Raw genomic sequence first — 27393 nt, forward strand, 5'->3', positions numbered from 1 at the left:
TCCAACTTATGGACAGAATAAGTAGCTCCATGCTTCTGTCAGTAGCATGGAAGAGCTAAAAGTTTGTTTCTAAAAATTCAAATTTCTGCATGTAGTTACTACTACCTTGCGTAGATCTCTTAGGGAAGTTTCTTTACAGTAGTACAAAAACCAGCTAAATAAAGTCAGCTGCAAAAATACCGAACGAGATCTTATGTGTATGCTAAAAAGGATGTAGATTATGTTATTTCTTTTTGTGATTTTATAGAAGATAATTACCAATGCAAGTGATTTTTTTCCCAAGTCTTTCACTAATACATTCTTTAAAACTTTCATTTTTTACTTAGGTTGATAGAAGGATGGTTTTTCTTCATTCAGTAACTACTTCAACAAATTTAATACATATTTGGATGAAGAGTAGATACTTCCATAGCCCAATTTCACATATAGATAATGAAATGGCTTTGCCATTAAAATTTTGATTCAGTTTCTCCCTGGAATGTGTTAACAGAAACCACTTTTGCTTTTATAGCTGGGAAAGAGGCAATTTGTTATTATGAGAGTTTAGGCAGATTCCAAACTGTAATAATTCTAGGGTTTCTCAGACTGAGTAGAGAGAGGCCATGAATTCAGAATACTGACCACTAACATTGTGCATTGCTCTTAAAGCTTTGCTCAAATTAACACTATTATTTGTATGCACATTAACCTGGTATAAGAGTAATTTTCTTAAAAAGAATACTTATTGAAGTTTAAGAATATTACCCAATAATAAAGCTACTAGATGACATATGCTTAATTGTTACTGGAACTCTTGTGTAAATTTTGAGAAACTAAATCATAAAGATGTCTGAAATAGCAGCCCCAAATGCCAAATTCTAGAATTGAGGAAAAGGACATTTCTCTACTCTAATGAAATACAGTGACTATTTCCCTGAGGTATGATGAATTAATTCACTCTCAGAGAGGAGGATTGGTCTAACAGTCATACTGCATACCTGTTTCAAAGTAGACCATTGATACCTATTTCATGAGAAAGGATATGTGTTATATAAATCATCAAACTTTAATTACCCAGTAGACTTATAGAATTTATGAAATGGAAAGTTCCATGGAGATTATCAAGTCCAGTTTTAGACAATTAAAGAAGTAAAGTGTCTTATCCAAGTTTGGAAGCAAAAGAGTAGCAGATGATGCTTAAGAATCTACCTCAACTATTATTTTGTTTCCTCAAGTGAAATGATGTCACCTGCTAAGTGTAAATCTTTTAGGTTATAAAAATATGACATGGGTCTATGTGTAGCATTATGTATTTATGAATATCATAAACAAACTGGAGAAGGACGACACAGGGAATCCAAAACTCCAATCCCCAGTCTTCTGCAAAGAATGGAAACTCAGCACTCAAAGATAAGCAATTACAAATATTTCAGATTTTCCATTACCCATTTATTTTGAGGCACATTTATTCTATACATATTAAAAGCAAGATAATAACTGCATTTTGTAAATATTGCATTTTGTATGCCCTTCATAACATAATACATATTGCTTATATAATAATACAAAATATGAAAAACAACATTCTGAGTGATGTCTATACTGTAAAACAATTGCAAGGTGACATAAAAAGTTTCAATCATTTGGAAAAATCATTCAAATTCATTCTCAGTCTTTAACCAAGTCTAACTAATATACAGATTCTTTACTAGGACACTTGAGCATACAGAAATAAGAAAGGTAGGAGAAACCATTCTCTCTCCAACTCAAATATGTAAAATGGTGGGAAAGAAACTCTTGTGTGAAAATAAATCTGAATGAAATGAGCATGGATACTTGTTTTTCTTAATAAAGTTTGGGAAAATCTATGAAAATGATATTTTAATCTTAAATATCATTTCTCCTTTTCATTAATTAAAAACAGGCTACAAATTTATAGTATACTCATAAACTATATGCAAGGAGATACTTTCATCTATTCATTTACTTTTAATCTCCAGCAAGTAAAGAGTGCAGTCAACTTAAATCTTGTTTTGAAGTTTGTTTGACTCTCAAATTCACTTTGAGATAAATCATATACAGACTTCAGGATGGAGAGGCACTATTGCTTTTTGCTTCTGCCAACTTTTACCTGTTAAGGATAATTCCTCCTTAATGTGTTTATCAACACTTTACCATGTACTAATACTTCCTGAAAAAAATCTAGAAATCACATATGGATTTATATTGAAGTTTATGAGAGAGCAGATTGTCTCCATAGTATTAATACAGTGTTATCCTGGAAAACTCTTAATGTTATAAAATACAAATTACGAGAAAGAAACTGTACACACAAACCAGTATAGCTTTTAATATAAGTAATAAGTAAAGGGAACAATAAATACTTTCATAAAGGTTAGCGGCCCTTGGAGGAAGGAAACACAAATTCCCATTTGAGAGAGGGAATATTTGTGCTTCTGAACACACATACACACACACACACACACACAAACAAAAAAATACCAGAGGAGGTGTCAGCACAAAATCCAGAGTAAATGCCCTCAACATAAGAAGACAAAGAATGACCATATAACCTCCATGAAATGAGGCACAAATCCCTCAACAGAGCTAGGAATTCTGACACCGTTCCATGCAGCTGGCATTTTCAGAGAAAAAAAAAAAACCAGCGCACTAAAATGGGACATCCCAATCACAATCACCAGGTAAAATAACACACACTATGAAACAAACAACCCAAACCAAGCTACTGGTTTTATGAGGATGGATAAGACAAGTCAGTTTTAAAGAGCAGTGACCATTTCCAGAAGTTAGAATTTATCCTCCTCTTAGAACTATAAAGCAAATGTTTCCCTGTGAGAGGGAAAAGCACTTTGCAAATTTCCTTTAAAATTACTCTAACAAACTCTACTTTCCACCATCCCTCTCCCCCTCCTTTCCATGAGTTACAAATGTAGGTTTCAGGTAATCTACATCAGAGTGACACACTTACTTTAATTTGATGTTTGCTGTTTGTAAAACAATCTTGTTTATGCCACATTGTGGCAGCCATTCTCTAGAAGGCTGGATTAGTTGACAGATTTAAATACACTGGTAATGTGTTTTGTTCAAGTTTAAAATTTGAAGCATGAAGAATATTGCAACATAAAACATAACTACCTCAAACATCATTTGGCAATGCTTTTAAAAATTACACTGCCAACTTTACAGAAACTAGTGGTTGAATACAAATGTACTTTCAAATGTGTTCCGAGTAGGAAGAAAATAACTCTAAATTTACTCAGCAAAACATTCAGCTCAGGAGAAGATACAGGCAAGTACACACTTATTTTTAAAGAGAGAGATGACTATTAAGAACAAGAGAATGAGCCTCTAATGAATATAAAGAGCAACATATGAAAAACAATTGGCTATCTGGCATCTATGTCAAAGTCTGTCCTATAAGTTGGAGATTCTTTTTCCCTTATCTCTCTGTTAGAATGTAAAATGGATAATAGTATAAATAGTTCTAGAGACAACCTTATAAAAACCTTGTCATTGTTAGGTTCCAATCTTAAACCATAAGAAACAGTAAATGCATATCATTTTCATTTGATGAATGTATTTACATAGCAAGAAACAAGTGCACCTTGCAACATAGTCAAAATCTGCTGACATAATAAAAGGGGGTGTTAGACATAAAAATCTAACATTAATATGGACTAAATGATCTCAATATAAGCAGACATATCCATTATAAATCATTAATTTCCTGAGTATTGGTTCTAACATTTTGATTCCTGGTACTTCTCATAGTTTTAATGTTCTTTTGCTGTGCAAACATTACTGCAACTTGAAAAAAGTTTATCAGTCTTCCCTATGTTGAAAAACCTGCCTATCTTCCTGTCCACTCCACAATCACATTTCTCTGATCTCATATTCAGGTGCCTCTTAACATTCACTTAAATAAATTTTTACTGCAAAACAGATTTTAGAAGTCACTAAAAAGCACTCCCTTACCTTCTAAACCTGCTTCAATGAGCCCAAACTGTTCCAATAATTTAACAAAAAGCACAATGACGATCAGAACTGCTATCATTTCAAGCCATTCCAAGTTCACAGTCAGCTAGGTCATAGTCCGACCAAAATCACTGAGAAGTAAGTGCTCCTCTGCCTGGCTGTCTTTGTAAAGCCATTAAGAAGTCTACTGCCACAGATGGGAGGAGGAGAGTGTGAGAGAGGAAGAGAGAGAAAGAGAGGTTGAGAGAGAGAGGAGAGAGAGAGAGAGGAAGGAGATGGGCAGGCTGAGAGAAAGGGCATAAGTGAGAGAAAACTGCATCCATCCTGTTTGCTGGAGCCAAGGCAAGACGTGGCAGCCAATAAAGTCAGGACTGTCAAAATTATCAGCTTCCTCGTTATCACTGTAACACAGAGAGAGGCCACGTATCACTTCCCACCGCCCGCGGAGGAAATGATAACACATACGCCTTTTTTTGGTGCAGTGAAGCTTCTTCTCTTTAATGTGGACAAAAGGCTCTTGCAATGCGGAACTACTCCAGGTTATAAAGAATACAGGGACCAGTCAGAAAGTTGTCCCTGTGGTGAATGCATGGACATATCAAGTAAACACATAAAACATGTACTGTACATAAGCCAAGCACAAGGTATGTCAGCCAATCAGGAGTACTTCCTGAAACTTGTTGACAGCTTCAAGCCTTTTCTGACACCGCACCAGGCACCATCTTGAAGATCAGGCCGGGGCGTGCCCACCTCCGCGGGCCCTCAGAGGCGAGCGTCCCTGACATCTCCCCCTTTTCTTTATATTAATTTGGCTTGGGACCAGGCCTGTCTTAGGTTGTCCATGGCGAACAGCATCCTTAACATTTTATTCTCCCAGGGGCAGTCTCCAACTTCCAGAGGCAGATGGGTTTATGGCTTAATTTCCTCGAATTGACCCGATTCTCTATTTCTACACTAACTACCTGTCCTTAATTCTGGCTTCATTCCCCCCTTTAGGAACTCCCAACTGCTGTAAGGAAAAGGGGGCACCGATTGTTCTGGCTGCTTCAAAGCTGAAAGGGGGCAGCGTGGGGCAAGCAGTTTGGAGTTCCCTTTTTTAAAAATCGGGTCAATCGAGGGGTCCAAGGTAGAAGTCTGGTTGGGGAAGAGCAGATTGTAAAGTCATCTGGGGGTGGGTGCTTCTATGAGAGAAGAACAAAAAGACATGAGTACTGAAAGGAGATTAGTACAAAATAAATGTTACAGCATCTGAAACATGCCACTGAGTATCATGAAAATGACAGAAGTCAATCTCTCACCAGGAGGTGGAAGAACTGAGAAATTGTTCCCATAATTAAGCCTAGCAAAGGCTGGAATGGACAAGGCCTTTATTTGGGGACTTTAATATTGTCCAGGTTATCAGGAATGTAAACACAACATTTAACTCTTAATGTCATAGATGTCCCCAGAAAATATAGTTAAGCAACTTAATGTCATCTGATTTTTGTAAAATATCCCTTTATTGGTATATCTATGTTTAGTAGAGATCTCTATACTTCTGTTACTTAGGGCTAGATAATCATACGAGCAAACATAGATTAAGTCTACCTGTGTAGCTTAGGAAGGTCTTAAACTGACTAAAAACTTCTGACTCTGGCAGATTCTCTTGATAGTTCTATCTCATAAGAGTAACTTATCAACAACCTGTTCATTATTAATGCTTTCAAAACTTATTGATACTTTTTATATTTTTACCCCTGTTCCTTATACTTGAAATAGATTTGTCGCCTTTTCTGACAAACAACTTTTCTGGTAGTTAAGAGTCAGTCTGCTATGTCAGTCTTCCATGATTATATGAGTTTTATCCTTACAAAAACCAGGTATTTCTTTCCTCAAGGGTATCAGTTTTTCTTTATTGATTTTTCTAGGGTACCTTTACCACTTGAAGAATAAAATATTTCTTTACATGTCACTTCTGTTTGCACCTAGAAATGTGGGGACAATTTTGAATCACTTAGTATGAACAGTCTTAATTTATTTGATCCCAAAATATTCAAGGGACCAAAAGGTGACAGGGATGGTTTTTCTAGAGGTAATACCTGAGCTGAGACTTAGGAGTAAGAGTGGCCAGTCAGAGTGCAGGAAAGGGTGAGAGTAGGATAGACAACAGCATGAGAGGAAGACAAGTATTAAACAGGGTATGTGCTTGTTTAGAAATACAGGAATTGGGAGGAGTAAAACAAGAGGAAAGGGCAGATAGGGAAAAGGGCTAAAAATAGAGAATTAGGCAGACATCACATTACAGAACCATTAGTGGTAACTTTCAGATAATTGCCCATTAATGTTGTTTAAGGAATCCTTCATGGACATAAATGCATGGGAAAGAAAATTACATAATTACATTTCTCTAAATGCTAAGCATACAATGAATGTCAGCGACATATGAATAAAGGAAAGGAGATGAACAAGAGAACAGTGAAAAATCCAGATGATGCATACACAAAATGAAGTAATTCTTAAAAAATATTTATGTCCTGTGTAAAATGAATTTTTATTGAATGAATACATGTATGAATATGATTCTCTGGTAAATAACAGCGAGCTCAAATCTCTACAAAAAATATCAAATGATCTGTAAGATGAATTATGAGACTGAGTAATTTGCTTCTGTTTACTTAGTTACTTTTCACTTTTATATTTTCCTGGGTTCAGGGGACACTCATTTAGGTGTTCTGTTAGCAATGTCCTGATTCTTGGATCTACCAGACTCAACAATGAATGAGACAAGGCTAGGGGTGAAGCTCAGTGGTAAGGTATCTTCTTAGCATGCAAAAGGCCCTGATTTCAAACCCCTTCCCCTGAAAAGAAAAGAAAAAAGATAAAAAAAAAAAAAAAAAAAAAAAAAACAGAAAAGGAATTAGGAGCACTGAACTCAATGGTATAGGTAAATAACTATAGATTTATAGCTCTTAGGAGCTACCCTAGAAATAATTGATTTGCTTCTCTATAACACAGTACAAAGTATACAGGCAAAAGAATAAAAAATGAAATATATATAAATATTATATGATTTCATACTATAGACCTCATCAAGTGAGTGAATAGGGTACTGAGTTAACAGAAACATAAAGGTGAACAAATATTCAAGGAAATCAGTTGCATAGACTTGGTATCGAGGTAGTACTAAATCTGATTTTTAAGGAGAGGTGTTCTCTCTGTTTTAAAACTTTGTGTCCAACTCCTGGAATCAAGGAAAACTTTTGTTTCATTCCAAGAATCAAGGACTGTGTATACGCCCTAATGCCCAGCTCCCCAATGGGAATTTTTCTAACAGTCTGAAATCAAATTCTGAATAGCTAAAAATGAATGGGGATTCCAGTAGCATAAAGGTAAATGAAGAAACATTAAAGATTAAGATAATTTTCTCATACTTGCATGGACCTTTTTTTTTCCAAACATGGCCACCAACATTGGCATTTGTCATATTTTCTCAAATAGTCCCACCAAACTTGGAAAAACAAAAGAATTAGAAACGGAAAGTCTGCTGCATTTCTAAAGGATGAATGTAAAAGATGCAGATAGATGTAACATTTCTTCTCAAAATGACACACCAGAATCATTTCTACCATTGAATTACAATGATGAACCTTATTCCTCAGATTCTCTTGCAATTTAATAAGTAAAGAAGCCCAGTGGAATGCACAATTCTCATCAAAGAAAATTTTGTGAACTAGTGAACTGAGATACCTATTTTTAGAATAACATAAAAAATAGTCTTCTTTTTCCATACATAGGTTGGATACCCATGTGCCTACCTCTCTTGCATCATCTGGTTGAGCTATGTTTGGTGTTCTTGATCCACTCATGTGAGAAGATGTACCAAGATCATCTAAGAAATAATGTACAGGAAGCTTAACATATAAGAGCATGGTAATAAGAAAGGAAAGATAAAAAGATGTCCATGAATGATTAAATATCAATATCCTTTACTTTTCAAAATATTTGTAATTGATTCTCAAAGTAACAAGGTGTTCAAGGAGTAAACTCTAGAACGTGTTTTGTTCTCAACATTACTCTGCTGCAGTATACCCTGTTAGTCTTTGGAGACTTTCATGAAATGACTACCTTATTAACAATGATCTATCTAGAGCCAAATGTGTTGCTCAGTGAGGGCCATGAGGCCCATTCCCAGCATGAACATCAGAGGGAAAATTCAAATCAAGGGCAAATTTTCACTATCTTTCAAAGTTCAGCCAATGTTCCTGTAACAAACCATATCTCATGTGAAAAACTAATGTCAATACAGCATATATGCCTGTCCCTGCATGTTATGGAAGAGGAAGAATGAGTGACTTAGGTATCTTACCATGCCAACACACCCCCCTGCTTCCCATAATCTCTGGAGAAGGAATAATCTAATCTTTACATGCAATGCAGATGGTGCATTTGCTTCCCAATGTGCATTTTCTCATCATTTCTTCCAAAATTACCAAGCTAACTTCTTTCTTTCCTTCCTCATTTCCACACCTTTCGGCATTTTCATAGTACCCACCCTCTTGACTGGTGGTTGTCATGCTTACAATTTTACATTCACTGTATGGACTATCCCCATCTTGACTTTCCTCCATATTTAGCAATTTTATTTCAGAATTAACAGAATTTTATTCTGTTAATTTATTACTGTTATTATTTTATTATTTATTATTTATATTTTCTATCATTTCAGCTTTTTGGGCCTCCACCTTTGTCAAAAAGCATGTTTAGATATAAAAACAAAATATATGCCACCCCTGGATCTCCTTATATCTTGAACTTGTATCCAGCAGATCTTCTTTCAGAATTTTCTAAAAGGAAGTGTATACTTGCTAAGTAGAATGTGGTTGGGATACAAAAAATATTAAAATAAGTTTAGAAACCTTTAGGAATGTAGAATCCCAAACTCTTCTCAGACAAAATGTGCCTTTTTTAGCATAGTGCCCCCCAGATGATTCTTTCAGGCAACAGAAGTTCTGACTGATGTACTGTGTCAGCTTCCAATTCCTGTACGTCAGCTTCTCTATTTGGCTTCCACCCTTCCTATCATGACCCCAAATTGAAGCTGTTAGAGAAGTCATAGCCTTTCTGATGGACACTGTTTTAGCTGGGGTTTTCCTGAAGTCTCCAGAAAGATCCTACAAATTTCCTTTTCCTGATTCTCATGTAACTGGACTACATGACTCTCTCCTAGGAAGTAGCAATATTTTTAATAATATCGAATTACATACATGCGTGACTCACAATGTTCAAATGTTCATATTCATTTATGACAAACGAAAACAGCTCGGCATGATCAGGTACTTTAATACTTGCTACCTTCACAACAGTGAGGCGTACAGGCAGAGTGGGAAATTCCTACTTTACTTCTCAGACAAGTTTTGGAAATGGAAATTTACAAATTCTTCCCACACTTTGAATAGCCTTTTTTTCATCTTTCTAAAGTATGATATGAATTTCACTCCCTTCAATGTATACACATAGTTCTTTTTCTTTATTTACTGCGTTATTTCTGCCTTTCTTATTCTTCATTGCCACTTCTCTTGTCCTTTTCTTTATTTCTCAACATTCCTCTGGACTGAGGGTGTCTTGAAATCGAACAAATACTTCAGTTCATCTAGTGATACTCCCAATTAAACATCTTGCTGAGCCTTTATACAATATGCCACTCATATGTCTTTCATTTCATTTTCCTTACTACCTTCAGGTGTTAGAATATACCAGTGCTTTAAATAAACATTCTACCTGTGACTGTTATAGGATATATAGCTATTACCATTGGTATGTTTATCTTCTTTTCAGTTTTTGATCTTCAGCCACAGCAAACTTGCCAAGACACCTCAGTGGAAGAGACTCAGAGACAGTCTTGTGAAATTAATATGCATAATGAGTTGCAAAAAGATGCCCTACTTGCTTTTTAAGAATAGATCTAAATTCCCATTGCTGACATCAAGGGTACTTAAAAAACAAGACTCACATTTATTGTGAACCAAAACCTTTCCAAAGAGAACCTTAGGTATACTCTCTAGAATAAGCCTAATTTTGTCTTCTCATGGCAACTGTCTGTGTTAACACAGCATGGAAACAGAGAGGGAGACATATGCACATAAAAGTTCCTAAATAATGTGCATATTTCAAGAAAGATCTAACTTCAGTACATATAACTCTACTTTTGCATTCCCCTCCAATAAGAAGAAAGTTATTTCTAAACAAATGCTTTACACAAATTCTCATCTACAAACTTGTTATAATACAGTGTTAAAATAGGCAGGCATTGTTTTAGTGATAAAATAAAATAGTTGGCATGATAATACACTGGAAATGTCATGCTATATATAAATGGAACATTGCAGCAGCTGCTTTATTTGTGTAAACAAGGTCTTAATATTTCAGGTACTCATTCTAATGAAAGAAATAGCAGTTGAATAAGATGATAAAATAGTAAGAAAATATTACTTGACATACAATGAAGTAATAACACAGAAACTTTGGAGAGACTATGCAACTCTTTCCTGTCAAGAGAGAACATCAAAGATGTACACTAAGAAAGAAATGGCAGTGTACAGGATATGGCACAACAGAAGTCTATCTGAGGTTTAGTCTAACTGACTGTGTACAACTGCATGATGACATAGGTGACTGTGGGAAAGCACTGAAGTTCAACCGTGCAGTCAGTGACCAAGTCAAACTCAGAACACAATGATTATCAGAATATTAAGAGAATTCCTAAAAGAAATAGGCTACCATACATGCTGCCTAGGTGGGAGAGGGCAAGATCCCCTCTGGCAGGACAAGTGAAAGAATGTTAGCACTCTCAAGAAAATCACACACCATGATAGGCTAAAACATCAGTAGAGTTAATATCCAAGATACACAAAGAACTGAAAACCTTAACACCAAAAAGGAAGCATAGATAACACAATCAATAAATGGGCAAAGGAACTGAACACACATTTCATAAAAGAAAAAATACAATTGGTTTAAAATATATATGAAAAAATATTCAACATCTCTAGCATATAGAAAAAAATGCAAATTATAACTACTATGAGAATCTATCTCACGCTATTAAGAATGGCAATTATCAAGAATGCAAGTAACCATAAATGTTGGCAAGGATATGGGGAAAAACGTTCACTCATATATTGCTAGTATGACTGCAAATTGGTGCAACCACTATGGAAAGTAGTATGAAGATCATAGAAAACTTGGACAGGAACCACCATTTAAGCCAGTTTGCCTACTTGTTGGTTTATACCCAAAGAAGTTAAAATCAGCACATTACCTTGATGCAGCCACATCAATGTTTATAGCAGCTCAATTCACAGTAGCCAAACTATAGAACCGACCAGCAACTCCTCCCTTCAACAGATGAGTGCATGAAGAAAATGTGGTATTCACACAATGGAATATTATTCAGTCATAAAAATGAATGAAACTTTGGCATTTTCCAGTAAATGGATGGAACTGGAGAATATCATGTTAAGTGAAATAAGCCAATCCCAAAGGATGAATGTTCTTTCTAGTATGTGGATGCTCACCCACAACAAGGAAGGGGAGGGAAGGAAAGAATAGAAGATCATTGGATTAGGAAAAGGGGAATGAAGGGAAAGAAGAGGGATAGGATATGAAATACAGTAGAATGAATTGGACATAGCCTTTCTTTTTTCATAAATGAATACATGACTGGTATAACTCCACATTATGTACAACCACAAGTATGGAATCCTAAACAAAATGGGTTGTGCTTCATGTATGTACAATATGTCAAAATATACTCTACTGTCATACATATACATGACATATATATACAGATGAAATATATATATATGTTTATATATGTATATATAAACATGAAATAAAAATTTAAAAAATAAAATAAAAATGATCCAAGAGAAAAAATCAGTAGAGTTGAGGATAGTTTTAGAATTCCATGTGCTCTATCCCTCCCTTCCATAACTTGTCAGCTTAAATGAGAGAATGGTGCCTGGCAAAGGAACCATTTTTTCCAGGGGTCCTCTGTGTGGGCTTACTGCATGGTTGACCAGAAATTCTGAAGGTTTTTTTACACCTGTAAAACCCACCTGCATCATTAACTGGCTGGGGCACGAAGGTTCAACTGCAAGAATCAGGTCTCTTAGAGTGTCATTTGGTATGACCATCTGACCGCTATAACACTTGTTCAGATTTCTTAGTATATCTGTGTCCTAGTTTGTCCATGGGAGCTAAGTGGGTACAATTCCTATTGAAAATTAATGTTAGATCCTGGCCACAGGGAACAAATCCAGCTCTGTGAACTTTCCTCAGGATTTATGGGTAAATAAATGTATTGACTAAGGTTCTAAAAATGTGTAGGTTTATATTTGCTTATGTTTCTATACATTACAACAATAAAATGATTTTGGTAATGTTATCTCACTCCCTGTTTCCAGTCACTCCAGAATGTGAGGAGACAATGACAAACAAATGTGACCTCCTGTTCTCTGTCCAGAATGTCCTCCTCCTAGACATTATGTGGCTGGCTCCTTCCCTTTCATTACGTGTCAGGTTAAATGACAGAATTGGAAAGATCTTCACTGATTCCAGAATTCCACTCTCATTCCTATCCACCTCTCACTATATATAAACTACTTAAATTTAAAAGAAGTGATTTCACAATAGCAACGAAAAAAATAAAATCCTTGGGAATCATCTCACAAAAGAGGTGAAAGACCTCTACAATGAGAACTACAGAACACTAAAGAAAGAAATTAAAGAAAACCTTAGAAGATGGAAAGATCTCCCATGTTATTGGATAGGAAGAATTAATATTGTCAAAATGGCCATACTACTTAAAGTGCTATACAGATTCAATGCAATTCCAATTAAAATCCCAATGATGTACCTTACATAAATAGAGCAAGCAATTATGAAATTCATCTGGAAGAATAAGAAACCCAGAATAGCTAAAGCAATCCTCAGTAGAAAGAGCAGGGGGTATCGCAATACCAGATCTTCAACTCTATTACAAAGCATAGTAACAAAATGGCATGGTATTGGTACCAAAATAGACAGGTAGATCAATGGTGCAGAATACAGGACATGGACACAAATCCAAATAAATACAATTTTCTCATACTAGACCAAGGTGCCAAAAATATGCAATGGAGAAAAGATAGCCTCTTCAACAAATGGTGCTGGGAAAACTGGAAAACCATATGCAACAGAATGAAATTAAACCCATATCTCTCACCCTGCACAAAACTCAACTCAAAATGGATCAAGAACCTCGGAATCAGACCAGAGACCCTGCAGATTATAGAAGAAAAAGTAGGTCCAAATCTTTACCCTTGTTGGCTTAGGATCAGACTTCCTTAAACAGGACTCCCATAGCACAAGAAATAAAAGCAAGAATCAATAACTCACACAGATTCAAACTAAAAAGCTTTCTCTCAGCAAAGGAAACTATCAGTAATGTGAAGAGAGAGGCCTACGAGTGGGAGAATATCTTTGCCACTCATACTTCAGATAGAGCGCTAATATTCCGAATCTATAAAGAACTCAAAAAACTACACCAAGAATACAAATAATCCAATCAATAAATGGGCTAAGGATATGAACAGATACTTCACAGAAGAAGATGTACAAGCAATCAACAGATATATGAAAAAATGTTCAACATCTCTAGTAATAAGAGAAATGCAAATCAAAACCACCCTAAGATTCCATCTCACCCCAATTAGAATGGCGATTATCAAGAACACAAGCAACAATAAGTGTTGGTGAAGATGTGGGGAAAAAGGTACACTCATACATTGCTGGTGGGGTTGCAAATTAGTGCAGTCACTCTGGAAAGCAGTATAGAGATTCCTCAGAAAGCTTGGAATGGAACCACCATTTGACCCAGCTATCCCACTCCTTGGCCTATACCCAAAGGACTTAAAATCAGCATACTACAGAGATACAGCCACATCAATGTTCATAGCTGCTCAATTCACTATAGCCAGATTGTGGAACCAACCTAGATGCCCTTCAGTTGATGAATGGATAAAGAAACTGTGGCATATATATACAATAGAATATTACTCCGCCGTGAAGAATGATAAAATTATGGCATTTGCAAGCAAATGGATGAAATGGAGGATATTCATGCTAAGTGAGATTAAGCCAATCTCAAAAAACTAAAGGACGAATGATCTCACTGATAAGCGATGAGGACATATAAGGGGGTGTAGGAGGGGTTAGCGTTAGGGTTAGGGTTAGGTTTAGGGTTAGGGATAAGGAGGGTGTAAGAATGGAGAAGGAAGGACTGTATAGAGGGAAAAGAGGGGTAAGAGGGGTGGGAAGGGTGGGGGGAAGGGGAACAAAATAACAGAATGAATCAAACAACATTGCCCTACGTAAATTTATGATTTTTAGTTAAAATTAAAAAAAATAGAAGTGAGAATATACTGTCTTCCACATCTTACTTAAAATTAACTGAGTCTACAGAAGAACCTAATGTCTAGTTCCTGCCATCCTTAACTTCACTATTTTTGTTGGGTTTGCATTACATCCTTTGTCTTCACTCTCTTATTCCATCTAGATATTTATATTGCACTTGTTTTAAGAATACTTCCCATTTTCTCTCTTCTCACCTTCAGATTTACCTAGCTCTTTATTTCCTTTTCTTTCCAATTCTTTCCTTCCATAATAACATACCAGAGAATTGTTTACCACTAGCAACTTCTATTACTCTGAATCCTGTACATATGTCTCTCTTGGTGCAATACTTATTTTCTATTGTGACCTAGTTGGGGCCTTATATTTCTTTCTAAGATTGTTGAAATCATTATGAGGATATGGGAGATAATATGTTGAATAAAGAGATAAGACAAAAGTATTAAAAGAGGGCTGACCTTTGAATGAAATGTTGAAGGTAGAGTATTATGCAGACTCTTTCCTTTGATATGTCCTCTACAAGCGGTGGAAACCACCACTTCGTTTTGACTCTCAGAAATGCTGATGACAACCAAGCCTGGTTTTCATGTTGTAGAATCATATTTTGCTTTTATGGTAATAAAACAAAGAAAAAAATCCATAAAATTCCTGGAAATTTCAAGTCAATAAACAGCACAGTAATGGGGCAGTGTTCAAAGGATTAACATCATTCCTGGAATGCTGGAAAATTTCACTTACTTCTCCTTGTCCTGCAAGTGTAATAAGCAAACATTAAATACACTTTCTTCTCTTCAGAACACAGATCATTTTCTACATTACACCACATTTTAGGCCACAAAGCAATTCTTACTACATATAAAAAATTAAAGAATAATACCTTGAATACCATCAGAATTATAATAGGATGGTTTAGAAATCAACAACATAATAAAAAAAAAAGCTACTCTAACACCTCTAGACTAAATACTGTACTACTGAATAAACAATGGATAGTAGAAGAAATCAGGTACGAAATTTAAAAGCTTAAAGGTAAATGAAAACAGTGGACACAACATCCAAATCCCTTGAACACTATAAGGTAGCCCTGTTCAGTGCACTGGTCTCATTCTTGAAAAGAACCGAAAATCAGTTTTTAGAGAGACTGCTTTCAGTTTTTCTCCATTTAGAATGATATTGGCCTTGAGCTTTACAATGTTGAGGTATGCTCCTACTATCCCTATTTTTCTAGTGTTTTGAGCATGAAGGGGTGCTGTATTTTATCAAATACTTTTTCTTCACTATCAAAATATATGATTCTTGTCTGTAAGTCTACTGATGTGATGAATTACATTTATTGATTCCACATGTTGAATCAACCCTGCATCTGGGGATGAACCCCACTTGATCATGGGCACTACATTTTAATGTTTTGTATGTGATTTGCCAGAATTTTATTAAGAACTTTTGCGTCTATGTTCTTCAGGAATATTGGTCTAGAGTTTCTTTTCTTGATGTGTCTTTGTATGGATTTGGTATCAGAGTGATACTAGCTGCCTAGAATGTGTTTGGAAGGGTTCCCTCCTTTTCTATTCTTGGATACTTGAGGAGTATTGGTATTAGTTCGTCTTTGAAAGTTTTTTCAGAACTTGGCTGAGAATCCATCTGTCCTGGACTTTTCTTGGTTGGTAGGCTTTGATAGCTTCTTCTATTTCATTGCTTGACATTTATATGTTTAAATTTTGAATACCCTCCTGATTCAGTTATGGGAGTATCATATGTCTCTGGAAAATTGTCAATGTCTTTGAGATTTTCTATTTTGTTGCAGTGTAGATTTTCAAAATAGCTTTTAATTATTTTTTGTATTTCAAAGGTATCTGTTGTGATAGTTTCTTTTTCATCATGAATTTAAGTACTGTGAGTTTTCTATCTCCTCTTTGTTAGTGCACTAAGGGTTTATCAATTTTCTTTACTTTTTTAAAGAAATATCTTTTTGTCAGTTGTTGAATTGTTTCTTCTGTTTCAATTTTATTATTTCAGCTCTGATTTGAATTGTTTCCTATCTTCTACTACTTTTGGTTTTGATTTGTCCTTCTTTTTGTAGGGCTTTGAGCTATAATGTTAGGTCATTTATTTGTTGACTTTTTCTTCTTTTATTGAATGTGCTTCATGCAATGAATTTTCCTCTTAGTACTGCTTTCATTTTGTCCCTAAGATTTTGATATGTTGTATCTTTGATCTCATTTACCTCTAAGAAATTTTTTATCTCCTTCCTGATGTCTTCTGTTATCCATGCATCATTCAATAGTGTATTATTTAGTCTCCAAGTACTGGAGTAGATTGTTTTTTATTTTATCATTGATTTTAATACCATTCCATTATAATCTGACAGAATACAGGACAGGGATGCCCTCTGTCACCACTTCCAACATTGTCCTTGAAGCACTAGCCAGAGAAATTTGACAGACCAGGAAATTAAAAGGATATGAATAAGAAAAGAAGTTCCCAAGCTATCACTATTTGCTGATGACATGATACTATACTCAGAGTATCCAAAGCAACTCCACCCGAAAAATTCTAGAACTAATAAATTCAGCAAAGTAGCAGGATAAAATCAACATACATAAATCTAATGCATTTCTATTTACAAGTGATGTATCCTCAGAAAAAGACATTAGGAAAACTACTCCATTCACAATAGCCTCAAAAAAAAAAAAGTGTGAATCCATCTAACAAAGAGGTGAAAGACTACTACAATGAAAAATACAGAACACTAAAGAAAGAAATTAAAGAAAACTATAGAAGTGGAAAGATCTCCCATGTTCTTGGATAGGCAGAATTAATTCTGTTAAAATGGCCATACTACCAAAGGTGCATTCAATGAAATTCCAGTTAAAACTGTAATGACCTTCCTTATAGAAATAGAGAAAGCATCATGAAATTATTTGGAAGAATAAGAGACCCAGAATAGTCAAAACAATTCTTAGCAGGAAGAGTTGTAGAAGTATCACAATACCAGACCTTAAACTACACTACAGAGCAACGTAACAAAAATAGCATGGTATAGGCACCAAAATAGACAGGTAGACCATTGGTACCGAATAGAAGACACAGAGACAAACTCACATAAATACAGTTACCTCATACTAGACAAAGGTGCCAAAAAGTATACAATGGAGAAAAGATAGCTTCTTCAACAAATGGTGCTGGGAAAACTGGAAATCCATGCAGTAAAATGAAATCAAACCCCTATCTTTCACCCTCACAAAACTCAACTCAAATTGATCAAGGCCTAGGAATTAGACCAGAGATCCTGCACTAAATAAAAGAAAAATAGGCCTAAATCTTCATCATGTTGGCTTAAGACCAGGCATCCTTAACAAGACTCCCAATGTGCAAGAAATGAAAGCATCAACAAATGGGATGGATTCAAACTAAAAAGCTTTTTCTCCAGCAAAGGATACAATCAATAATGTGAAAAGAGAGCCTACAGAGTGGAAGAAAATCTTATTCACACACACTTCAGATAGTGCACTAATCCCCAAAATCTATAAAGAATTTACAAAATCTATAAAGAACTTACAAAACTTTAAACTTGTTTTAAAATATACAAAGAACCCAATCAATAAATGTACTAAGGAACTAGGCAGACACTTCACAGAGGAAGATATACAAGTGACCAACAAATATATGAAAAAGTGTCCAACATCTCTAGTAATTAGAGAAATGCAAATCACATCCACTCTAAGACATCATATCTCACTCCAATTCGATGACTGTTATCAAGAGTGCAAGCAATAATAGGTGTTAGAATGGATGTGGGGAAAATGGCACACTCATACATTGCTGGTGGGGTTGCAAATTTGTGCATCCACTATGGAAAGTTGTATGGAGATTCCTCAGAAAACTTGGAATGGACCTACCATTGAACTCACTTTAACTCCCCAAATTAAAATCAGTCTACTACAGTAAAGCAGTCACATCAATGTTTACAGCACTTCAATTCACCATAGCTAGATCATGGAACCAACCTAGGTGCCCTTCAATAGATGAATGGATAAAGAAACTGTGATATGTATACATAATGGAATATTATTCAACCATAAAGAAGAATAAAATTATGATATTTCCAGATAAGTGGATAGAACTGGAGAATGCTAAGTGAAATAAGCCAATCCCAAAAAATCCAAAGGCCAAATGTTTTCTCTGAGAAGTGGATGATGATACATAACAGGGGGGTGGGTGGGAGGTAAGAGAAGAATGGAGGAACTTTGGATGTTCAGAGGGAAATGAGGGGAGCAAAAAAGGGGAAGGAAAGATAATAGAATGAGGTAAACATCATGGAATCTCATTGAAGTACGACTACATTTTCAAGGAAGAACTAACATCCATTCTCCTCAAACTATTGTAAGAAAAAAACTAAAAGGGACCATTCCAAACACATTCCTTAGTATCACCCTGACTCCAAAACCAAAGACACAAAAGGAAAGAAAACGTCAAGCCAATAATCCCATTGAACATAAGTGTAAACATCCTTAATCAAATACTGGTGAATCTCATAGAAAAACACATTAAAATGACAGAGCACTATGATCAGCTGGGTTTCATCCCAGGGAAGCAAAGTCAGTTTAACATACAGAAATCAATATGTGTAACTCACCACATCAACATACATAAAGATAAGAATCACACGATCATCTCAATAGGTGCAGGAAAAGCATTTGAAAACATGAAGTTTCAAAATACAAGAAAAACAAGGGATAGTAGGTACATAACTGAACATTATAAAAGCTATTTATGCTAAACCCAATGCCAACATCATTCTAAATGGAGAAAATCTGAAAGCATTCCTTCTGAAAACCAGAATGATGCAGGGATACCCTCTTTTACCACTTCTGTTCAAAACAGTCCATGTTACTCTATTAGGCAAAGAGAAAAGAAAGGAATTATAAAGGAAAAGCACAGCTAAAATGACCTCCTGTTGATTGCAACATGATAGTACACTTAGAAGACCCAAAAACATGCACCAGAAAAATTCCAGAACACCTGAACACATTCATAAATATGGCAGCACACAGAATTAACACCCATAAATCAATTTCAAGGCAGTAAATGAAAACAATTCATGGACAATAAAGCAGCACTGAAAAAGGTAATCAAAAGACTACTACTATAAAAGATGAAAATCAGACAATAGAGCATGGGGAATAATCCAACAGGAGTGTTTAATGACTATAAAGGTTTATGCCCTGAACATCAGTGCCCCCAATCTCAAGAAAGCAAAACTACTCAAATAAAGGGACAGACGGGCCTAGTAAAATCAGCGTGTGTGACTTCAGTACCACTCCCACCAATACTATGTCATCCAGACAAAAAGTCAACAGTTACTAGCAAGTTCAACTGTACTTTTGATCAAAAATTCTGTACAGATATCTGTGAAATATTTTCTGGGACAACAGAAGAATATTCTTTCCTTTCATAGAATTTTCACTAAAGCAGACTCTAATTTGGCCATAAAACCTATTCTTAGCAAATACACAAAGCAATCAGATTAATTCCTTGCATATTATCAGATCATAATAAAATACCATTTCAAACTCATACCAAGAAACTGACAGAAATAGTACCATCACTTAGAGAATGAGCAATAGACTTTTGCATGAAGAATGCATCATCAAATGAATTAGGGGCAGTATTAAAAGTCCCTTAGAATCAACTGAAAAAAGATACACATTTCAGAATCAAAGGGATACAATGAAAGCAGGGCAGAGATGGAAATTTATAAATACGGATACACACCATGAATAATCAGAGGGCTCTCAACTAACTCACCTATAGGTGAATCCCAAAGTCTTAGGGAAACAAAATAATCCAATTCCAAATCCAAGTGCAATGAAAAACATGATAAGTATTAGTGCCCAAAATCAATGAAATGGAAAATGAATGAACAATAAAAAGGATAAATGAAACAAAGAGGTAGTTATTTGAAATGATAAACAAGATTGGTTAGTTTAACAGACTAACCAAGTACAGAGAGAAGATATAAATGAATAAAGTTACAGACAAAAAAGTGGATGTTAGGACCATTTAGGGACTATTTTGAAAAGTGAAATGCCAATAATTGTGAATACAGAGGCATATTAGAATGTCTTACATTATAAAAACTAGAAAATGTAGAAGAAATGGATAAATTTCTAAGACAAATATCACATACAAAAGCTGAATCAATAGGACACAGGAAACCTAAATAGACCAATAGCATGACATTATACTGAAGCAGAAATGAAATGCCTTCCAAAAACAAAAGCCCAGGACCAGAGAGATTCATGGCTGAATTTTGCCAGAACATCAAACAAAGACTAACACTGATGGTCCTCATAAAATTACATGGGATAGAAAAAGTAGGATCCTGACAACCTCATACTATGCGAGCAGTATCACTCTAAGAGGAAAACTGCATAAAAAGAAAGCAAAGGAAGAAAATTATTTAATAATATACTTGAGGAAGTTGTTCTCAAAAAACCTCATGAAATACTTGGAACAATTTCAACAACACATTAAAATGATCACAACATCATAAAGGTGGTTTAATTCCAAAATGCAAGGACAGGTCAACACATGCAAACTAATTGATGTAGAACACCACACAGATAATCAAGGACAAAAATCTCATGATCATCTCGACAGATGTAGAAAAAGTCTTTGATGAAATTCAACAGTCCTTCATGAGAAAAAGTCTTATGAAGCGAGGGAGAGCAGGAACTTGCTATACTATTAAAAGGCTATGTATGTCAAACCAAAGCCAATGGCATCCTGAGTGGTGAAAAATCTACAGCATTTCCTTGAAAATCAGAAAAAAAGTAAAAAAAATGTGCATGCTCACCACTCCTATACAAAAATAGCACCTGAATTCTAGTCATAGTCATTAGAAAAAAAAAAGAAATAAGTAAAAGATGTGCAAGTTCACCACTCCTGTATAAAATAGCACTTAAAGTTTTAGTCACAGCAACTAGAAAAGGGAAGGAAATAAAAATAGCAAGTCAAATTATCCCTATATACAAATTATCTGATCTTCTTTTAGAAGGTCCTAAAGACTCTACCAGAAGAATGTAAGATATGATGAACAAATTTGGCAAAGTAGCTGAAAACAAAATCAACATAAAAATATAAATAATATTTCTATACAACAAGGACAATCCCACTGAGGCATGGGGTTTGAGTACTTACCTGGCGTGTGTGAGGCATGGGTTCCTATTCTCAGTACCGTATATAAAAAATAAATAAAAATAAAGATTGTGTCCATCTACAACTAAATAAAATTTTTTTAAAATACCACTGAGTGAAATCAGGAGAACAACTCCACTCACAAGAGATGAGGAAAAAGTACATAGAAATAATTCAAATCAAGAGGTGAAAAAATAAAGACGAGAGACCTCTTATATTAATGAAAGGCAACCTTAATATGGGAAAGATATCCATGTACAGAAAGTGGTTCACAGATTTTATGCAATCCCTGTCAAACCTCCAATTATATTCTTCATGCAAATGGAAAAAATTATCATGAAATCCATAGGGATGTAAAACAGACCAAAAATAGACAAAGGAAACCTGAGACATAAGATCAATGCAGAAGGCATCACAACAGCCAATTTCAAAGCATAACACAGAGCAATAGTTAGGAAAACAGCATGATGCTGACATTAAAACAGAACCACAAACTATAATTTACTGAAGAGACAGAGACAAACCCAAACACCTGGAGTCATCTGATTCTTGGACACAACTGCCAAAAACATAGGTACAGGAAAAGACAGCTGTTTTTTTTGTTTGTTTGTTTGTTTGTTTGTTTTTTTCTCTCTCTCTTAAAGGGTTGGTAACAAAGAATGAATAAAGAACAGGAAGACACAGAATCCACAGAATAAGAGAAAATCTTTGTCCACTACTCCGAGAGGACACTAAAAACAGAATATATAAAGAAATCAAAATGCTTAACATAATACATACAATTAACACAATTATAAGGACTTAACAGATATTTGTCAAAAGAAGAAACACAAAATGGTTCAATATTTATGAAAAAAATGTTCAAACTATCTAGCAATCAAGAAAATGCAAGTCAAAACTCTACAAAGATGCCATCCCTCTACTTGGGAATGATAATGATCAAAAGCATATAAATATTAAATGTTGGTGAGGATGTAGGATAAGTACCCCCAGACATTTCTGGTGGGAACACAAATTATTTTAAGTACTCTGGGAAGCAATATGGAAATTCCTCAAAAAACCAGGAATAGAACCACCACAGGATCCAGCTATTCCACTCTTTGGTACATATCCAAATGTTGTAAAATCAGCAGACAATTTGGATACAAGTTCATCAATGTCAATAGCAGCACAACTCATAATAGCCAAGACATGATGAATGGTTGTAAATTGCAGTATATGTACCTGATGCAGTATTACTCTGTATTAAAGAATGAAATTATGCCATTTGCCAACAAGCATTGGAACAAGAGAATGTTAGGCTAAATGAAATAAATCAAACAGAAATTTGACTGTTGAAATGATTTACTTAGAGAGGCTGGAGCTAAAGCAACCGATGAGGAACAAAGATAGGATGAACATCATCAAGTTAAAGGGGAGATTAGTGGAGTGGAAAAAACATTGAAACCTGAGACATTGAACTACGGGAGCAAGGAGGGTTAGGTAAGGCAAAGGCATGTGGAAGGAATCTGACAAAATTACTCTTCATGCATGAAAATATATAATGGAGAACTCCACCTTTATGTGTTTCTATAAATTAAAAACAAATGGTGAAAGGTTGACCAGTAGCGGAGAAGAGGTGAGGGGTGAGGGAAAGGAAAGGGAGGAACCAGGGTCTGAAATGGTGTAAAAAATATTCATGTTTCCTTATGTCAATATGAACCAAACTATTATGTACAAGTTTAATGCAATACAGGGAGCAAAGCAAATGGCATTGGGTAAACTGGATATCCATATGTAGAAGGACAAAATGAGATCTCTATTTCACACCTGTAGAAGACAACATAAAACGTATAGAAAACCTAGACATAAGAACAGAATCATTGCAACTCCTTGCAGGAAATCTAGAGGAAACACCTCAGCATACAGGCACAGAATAAGACTTTATGAAGAGGAATATTACAGCTAAGGAAATAATAGCAAGTTGGAGATGAACTGGAGTAAATCAAATAAAATTTTCTGCAGAACAAAGAAGAGAAGTAACAGAGTGTATAGCACGGGAGACAATCCATCAATCCATGCCAGTTACTCTTTGACGGAGGATTGCTAGACAAAATACATAAACAACTAAAGGAATTCAGCACTGCAAGGAAAAACCACCCGCTTAACCAACAACAAATGAACAGACAGTTCACAAAGGAAAGTGTACAATCAGTCAATTGCTACATGAAAAGAGGTTCAAAGTCTTTAGACATAAGGGACTTGCAAATGAAAATTATGATGAGATTCCATCTTACCACATTCAATAAAGCAATACTTAAGAATACACAAAATAAACAATGATGAGGATGTGGGTAAATTGGAATCCATTAGCACTGTTGGTGAGGACACATATTATTACTTCCACTATGGGAAATAGTATGGAGATTACTCATAAAATTAAAAATATAATGTCAAGTGGCTGTTATACTGCTCCCTACTATTTATGGAAAAAATATAATCAGCCTACACACAATGGATTATTCAGCCATAGAAATGGTGTCATGTGCTGAAAAATGGAACTGCACAGTATCCTATTAAACAAAATAAGACAGACTCAGAAATAAACATGTCATATGTGGAACTGTTTCTCATGAAATCTGATGGAAGACCACAAGTGGGAAGAGAGAGGAAAGGACAGAAAAATGAGGGAATGGTACAGCTATATTTCGGGAGTGATGTTCATCACACTAAGTAATACCCACATACAAATATGCCTCCGTGAAACCCTCTATTCTATATAACAAATGTGTACTGGTACCAAACTTTGATCATCATAATCATTTTCGGTCTATAATTCCTTAGTGCTATTCCAAGTCTTAATAAGAAGGGAAGTAAAGAAATTTATTTATTAAGTATGTAAAATGGGTAGGCACATATTTGTAGATGTTTCTATACTTTATGTTCGTAAAATGATTTTGGTGATGGTATCTCACACCCTGCTTCCCAGACACTCCAGAATGTGAGAACAATGGAAGATAAATTTTCTCTCTGTCCAGAATGTCCTTCTCTTATACATTTATGATTCTGGTTCCCCACCTTTACTTGTCAACTTCAATGTCATAGCTGGAATAATTGGCACTAATGCCAGAATTCCCCTCACAGATCTATCCACCTCTGAACTATATATAACACTTTAAATTTAAAAGAAGTGAGAATTATATTTTCTTCCATTTCTTTCTTAAGATGAATTTCAAGTCTTTCAGACGAATCTAGTTTACAGTTCCTGCTATCATTATCTTCACTATTTTTGTTAGATTTGCATTACATCTTCTGTCTATTCATTTAATTTTCATTCTAATTCTTTCCTTTAACAATAAGGGTACCTGATAGTTGTTTACTCCCACCAATTTATATAAATATGCATACTGTACATATATTTCTCTTGGTGCTACACTTATTGTCTATTGTGACCTAGTAGAGGCCTCAAGTCTCTTTTTAGGACTATGGTCATCATTATGAGGATATGGGAGACAGGAAGTTTAAAAAAGGAATGGGAAACAAGTATTAAAAGACCCCTTACCTTTGAGTCAGGTGATGACAGGGAAGCATCACACAAGCTCTTTCCTTTGATACACCTTATATGAACAGTTGAAACCACACATTCTCTTTCACTCTCACAAATATTCTTGTCAAGCAAGTCGATGTTTCTGGTTTCCAGGGTCATATTTTACTTTTATGGTAATAAAACAAAGTAAAAAATATATGAAACTCTAATTTCAAGTCAATAAAGTGCACAAATGGGGAGTGTTTCAAAGAGATTACCATCATTCCTGGATTGCTAAAAATTTTCACGTACTTCTCCTTTTCCTTCACAGATGTTCTAGGAAAGAAAAAAAAAGAAAAAAACATGGTAAGTGTAATGAGCAAGCATGAAATACACTTTCTTCCTAGCAGCACCCAGATCATTCTCTCAAACTGACCCCAACTTAGTCCACGATGCAATACTTAGTACATACAAAAATATCAGAGATGATACCTTGCATTTCATCGGATTATAATGGAATGAAATAAGAAATCAGCAACATAACAAAACATAGAAGCTACTCTAACACCTCTAGACTAAATAATGCACTACTGAATGATCAATGGATAGCAGAAAATCAGGGATGAAATTTTAAAATGTTTACATGTAAATGAGAATAGGGGCAAAACATACAAATCTCTGAGACACTCTGAAGGTGGTTCTAAGAGGAAAGTTCATAGCACTCACCTGATTCATTAAAAGATTAGAAATCCAACAAATAAACAACCTAACATTACATCTAAAGGCACTGGAAAGAGAAGAACAAATCAACACTAAAAGCAGAATAAGATTGGAAGTCATTAAAATCAGAGACAGTCAATGAAATTGAAACAGAAATTTTAAAACCAATTGATGTTACAAAGAATGGGTTATTTAAAACAAACATTTAGCTGATAAAAACTTTAGCCTAGCTGAAGAAAGAAGGAATACTCAAACTTCTAAAATGTGTGAAGAAAAAGGAAATATCACCACAGAATACAACAAAATACACAGGTTAATCACAAACAATTTGGAAAACTTATACTTCAATAAAATAGAAATCATGAAGACACTGACAATTTTCTACAAACTACTTACCCAAATTGAGCTTGAAGAACCTAGAATATTTCACACATCAATGTCAAGCAATGAAAATAAAGATACTATCAAAAGCCTACCAACAAAGAAGAGCCCATCGGGTGAGCCAGGCCACCTACATCGTGGAGGTAGGTGATGGGCAGCTTTCCCATCCAGCCAGCAGGCCAAGGATAGACTTCATAACTAAGCAAATCCCCCTGACCTCTGCACCTAGGTCAGTGCCATTACTGGTTGGTCACAGTCATGGAGTGAGCTGGCGGCAAGTCAGGGCCACTTGCATCGCGGAAGTAGCAGGCGGGCACCCAACCACCTGCCTTGCGGAGCTGGGTGGTTGGTAGCCAACCCGTCCAACCACCAGGTCACAGGACAGACCCATCGCTGAACAACCCCACCCGACCACCACCCCGAGGTTTGTCACCATCACGGAGCAAGCCAAAGGCTTATTTATAGGCTGGTGCAGGCATTGTGAATTACTCCTGAGGGCGTGGCCATCATCATTGGAAGGGCAACTCCCTTCCTGAGACCCCTACAGGGGCTAGAGGACCTTTGACAAAACCCAGGAGCCAAGAAGAGAGGTACTGAGAGACTTGGGACCAACTCAGAGCCACTGGGGAATATATCCCACCTGATGACACCACCCCTAGAGAGGCAGCTTCCTTGTGGAGCACCCGATTATCTACTTCCTCCAAGACTGCAGGCTACTGAAGGCTAAGAGGGATATATTAGAAAGCTTCAGGGACATTGTAAGTCAATAGAGGAAATCTGCTTATCTCAGTGCTCCACTGATACCTGAACAATATGAGAAAACAAGGAAAGAAAATGCCCCAAACAAATCTAGATGCTACATCAATAAAATCCAATGACAGCATGGCAGAAGAAATGACAGAAAGGGAGTTCGGAATGTACATAATTAAAATGATCAGGGAAGCAAACGAGATGAAAGAGCAAATGCAGGGACTGAAGGATGAGATGAAAGGGCAAATGCAGGCATTGAATGATCGTACCAATCGAAAGTTAAAAGACCAAATACAGGAAGCAAAAGATCATTTCAATAAAGAGAGATATTGAAAAAAAAAAAAAACAAATCCTTGAAATGAAGGAAACAATAAACAAATTAAAAACTTCATAAAAAGCATAACCAATAGGATAGAACACCTGGAAGACAA

General features: G+C 35.5%; 1 long non-coding RNA gene across 1 annotated transcript; it reads right to left on the bottom strand.

Annotated features, from left to right (window-relative positions):
* Window positions 1–6530: 6530 nt before the first annotated feature.
* On the bottom strand, window positions 6531–14982 carry LOC306660190. The gene is made up of 3 exons (XR_013763583.1): window positions 14865–14982; window positions 7770–7843; window positions 6531–6812 (listed from the first exon to the last, which is right to left on the bottom strand). It is a non-coding gene; the product is annotated as an uncharacterized lncRNA (long non-coding RNA).
* Window positions 14983–27393: the final 12411 nt, after the last annotated feature.

This window comes from Sciurus vulgaris (genome assembly GCF_902686455.1).
Source record: "Sciurus vulgaris genome assembly, chromosome: 4".
Classification (NCBI taxonomy): domain Eukaryota; kingdom Metazoa; phylum Chordata; class Mammalia; order Rodentia; family Sciuridae; genus Sciurus; species Sciurus vulgaris.